This window comes from Ornithodoros turicata, chromosome 3 (assembly GCF_037126465.1).
Source record: "Ornithodoros turicata isolate Travis chromosome 3, ASM3712646v1, whole genome shotgun sequence".
NCBI classification, from domain to species: domain Eukaryota; kingdom Metazoa; phylum Arthropoda; class Arachnida; order Ixodida; family Argasidae; genus Ornithodoros; species Ornithodoros turicata.
In genome coordinates this window covers 50,896,848-50,900,865 of record NC_088203.1, presented here as the reverse complement: position 1 = coordinate 50,900,865, position 4,018 = coordinate 50,896,848, and the positions used below count along the sequence as shown (strand labels likewise).

The window sequence follows — 4,018 nt, the reverse complement described above, 5'->3', positions numbered from 1 at the left end:
GAAGTGCTACGCTGCTACCTGTGATAATACATTTGAACAGGAATAATAATTGAGGCTCTATGTCACAACACTTCACAAATTCATGTTCCCAACAAAACACATAACTGTATAAAAGTGCGTGTGCAAACCTAAATATGAAAAATTGAATACTTACAGAAGTGAACCTTGCAGCTGCGCTTTCCTTCAAGATATGAGAAAGTGCATAGATAGCACCAACTGAGTAGCAATCTGGAATTGGTAACAAGCGGATGAAATAGGAGCGCAGCACATGTTACTGGAGACAGATCATCACAGAAAACACACATCAAACGTTTTCACTGTTGGACTGAAGAAATGAGACATTGTGTAAGTGGCAGTTATACCTGAGGCAGACCTGTAGGCAAGTGAACAAATGATGTGAGCAAAATAGAACTCTTCATACGGGGTACCTACATTTTTGCTCACTCTGGCAGGAAAGCTCCTTAAGTTTCTCATGTACAAGCGAAACCACAGTGGCCCCACTTTTCTTCTTCCTGGCAAGCTGTATTATGCTCTCTGCCTTGGTGTTGAGCAGCCAAAGCAGTTCTTTCTCAGCATTTTTCCCACTGTGCTGTGAAAACTCCTCATGGATCTGAAACCATCGTGTAAAACTTACTACGAGGGAAATACAGATGAAGACATATCAGCATAGTGCCGCAGAAAAGTACAAACCCCACTGGTAGTTGCGAGTGAAGGGTATCTCCTCAAAACCTCCAGTACAGTTGGCTTTTCATTTCGTAGCCATGCCAACCTTTCATGAAAAGTTTCATTTGGAGGGCTTGCTGTCAAAGCTGGACCATTCTGAAATTTTATTAAAATATGATAATATTACAAGACACCGAGGCTAAACATGTCAGTATAAATTGCAGACAATTTAAAGGTTGCAAGCAACTTTTCAGTACTTAAAGGCGAATGACTGCAACAAATGTAACCATGAACTAGCGCGCAAAACTAACTTGTAAGTGGGAACAATAAAAGAATGACTTCCACCGCTGTAGTACCCGTTTTTTGCTGCCGAACTGTTGTCTCATAAAGTCACCATTGTCAGAATAAAATAATAGGAGCAAAATCCCACAATTTTGCAAACTGCAAATACTGATCAAGTAGCCCACGAAGGCAGCAGCAGGCAAGCAAGCTGGTGTATACGTGAGGAAGCACTATGATTCTGAGGAGAAAGGACGAAGGCAGGGATGAAGCTAAACCAGAACAAACAACGTTCTTGCCCCCTTCACTAAGTGCTGCTTGCGGCACGCTTTTCTCAAGTCGACAACACAAAGTTTGTGCATTCTCAACTCCCTAGCTGCTAGCTGTTACAAGATCGTACCTTGGTTAATACAACTGTGTTTCATCTGGCCAAATTTTAAACGCAATATGAAGTGATTTTCTGACGGAACAAAACTGATACAGGCTGTTGGACGGATTGACGATTTTAGACAAGCGTGCTGCACGCAGTGCATGCATTTCAGGAGCAGGAAAAATTTCAGGCAGCATTGAATATGCATGCAAAGGAGTACGGAACTTCAGCGTACCATGGCGCGAAAGCATACTCGTTTCGGTTCGTTACTGTGGGGAGGCATCTTCCTTTTAAGCAGGTTGAACCTCTGCCGCTGCTCCTCCACTTCAGGTATATGAGACAACTTCTTTCTTTGGTTTTTAGTTCGGAACTTCAACGCTCGCTGCCATGAGTCCTGCATTTATTTTTATTCAATAGCATTGATATCACTTTTTGTTTCAGTTAACTTGCTTTTATTACCGCATACAACTTCATTTTTACATTGGGAAATAATGAGGGACAGCAAGGAAGATATATTTCTCCGATTTATTTTTAACATTACTTCGCAATTGTACGGCATGTGACACACTTGTCTGAAATTAAACCCTCATGGTTTTTGATCTGTGAAATCATCAGATGCAGAAATATTGCTTGCCCTGAATAGTAAAATGGTGCAGCTTACGGTCCAGCATACACCAAAATATCAGTACAGCACTTTGAACAGCCACAAAACCTTCATAGGCTACAGAACCATCAACTGACGATTTCAGACAAGTATGTCTCATGCAGTACCTTATTACTTAGTATGATTTTATGTGGACCTGCAGTGCAAACAGATTACAATATGACAGTTGCAGAACATGCAAATCCTGTTCCTGATGCATCCCTCAGAGCTGGGTACATGTAGACCAACTGACTCGCAGCTTCGTAGTACAAGTTCTTTCTACCTGGGTATCTGCATTGCAGCAAATTCACAAATAGGCTGTTGCAACAGGTTACAACATGCAAACATATGGGCTACATTGGTAATAGTCCACCTGATTTTGAACTTACAGGTCATAGCGCAAAATGTCAGCATGGAGCCATTTCACTATGCGGTTGCGCATTTCTGAAGTGATGCTGTCTCCAAGGCGTAGAGATTTGACGCATTGAATATCATATGTCGGTTCAGGCAGCTTATACAGCTTTTTGACTTCCCTCAGAGCTGGCTCCCTTCACAGCAAAGCAAAATATCAGAGACAAAACAGTTTCACCATAAAAATCGCCAACATCACATAATTTGCAACGGTAGCTAGGCTAGATCGCATGCGTATTCTCTTGCACTATTACAAGTGGCGAGCTGGTTTTTCTTTCAACCATTGTCAGTGTCGTAGTATCCTACATGCTCACGTGACAACATGAAGTGCTTCGTCGGCATATTCTGTTTCTTGTTGCACGCGTGCCTTGACAACGATATTAATCTTGTCTAAATTCTCTACTCGGTCAAGGTCTTCCATGTCGACGAACTCAGAAAATTTCTTGCTGTATAGCTGTAAGAAGCACAACTGGTTCATGTTATGTGTTTCTATTCTATCCTATCACAAGCATCCGCAACAGGCAAACGTCTGCCACAACTCATATACTCGCTTGCAAAGCTTAAACCATGAGTTAGCTTCACCAGAAATCACTAGGAAGGTTGACACAACGCACGGTAACACTGCTAAAACTAAACGCTTGCATTGCCTACTGCAATGACGAGAATCCACGTCGTTTGTTGTCTAAATTAACACTTTTTTTACATTTTTCGCTCTAAAGCGTCATGCAGCAAAGTAATCAGTGGGTCTAATTGGCGTATACATACCTGAATGACTAACGATGAGCCTTGCGGAACACATCTTCCTAGCTCAGACGTCAGAAAGGCGCTTCTAACATCGTTCTTATTCCTGTTCGCTCCAATGTGCATCACGTTCTTGTGCTCGTTCCAAATGATAAGACACTCAACAGTCTCCATGTGGAAAAACGTTACAGATGATGGTGGATGAAACAGATTGCGACAACCGCATCAAAAAACAAACGACGAACTACGGCGAGCATGAAAACAAAGCTAATGTCGGCTTGGCTTGAACTTTTGACTCTTGGCCTGACTAGACGGCTCGGCTTGGATTGATTGGCTTCACCCGCATTACCGTATATCGGCGTAACTTTGCGCTTACTCTACTTTTCGCTTTCGACTTATTTATTATTCCGGCTATTCAATACTTCTTTGTTTTTAAATTACATAATTGAACCTCTGTATGCAGTAAGGGGATAAGTAAAAAAATCGCAAACCGAGAAAGGGGGCCTGATTTGATTGTCCGTCCCATTGACACACATGCATTTCCCGTTTCTTACCCTCCTGTAGCGGGCCAATAAATTGCAATACGGTCCTAAATTTTCGTTGGAAGGTACATACTGGTACGTAGATGTCATTGCAGCAAAAACAGTAAAAAGGGGATAAGTCGACTTATCCCCTTATTGCATACAGAGGTTCAATTATGACGGCGATGTGTCACCAAATTTGTGACTGTGATATTTTCGTACAGCTAGTCGTAGCGCCATGCCCATCGCATGAAGAAGCGGTGTAAATCAACTCGCGAAGATCATGTGCTTGTGCTGTGGATACCATGATTCCCAGTTGTAGCTCGTATATGTGTGTAATGAGTGATCTTGAATGACGCCTTTGCAGGGCCCTGACCTGCCAATTTGATT

At 42.2% G+C, this 4,018-nt stretch overlaps 1 long non-coding RNA gene across 2 annotated transcripts; it reads right to left on the bottom strand.

Annotated features, from left to right (window-relative positions):
* Window positions 1-216: 216 nt before the first annotated feature.
* On the bottom strand, window positions 217-3,367 carry LOC135387047 (uncharacterized). 2 transcript variants are annotated; one of them, XR_010420810.1, is made up of 4 exons: window positions 3,132-3,367; window positions 1,548-2,503; window positions 691-819; window positions 217-610 (listed from the first exon to the last, which is right to left on the bottom strand). It is a non-coding gene; the product is annotated as an uncharacterized LOC135387047 (long non-coding RNA). The 2 variants fall into 2 exon arrangements; XR_010420809.1 differs by having other exon boundaries at window positions 1,548-3,367.
* Window positions 3,368-4,018: the final 651 nt, after the last annotated feature.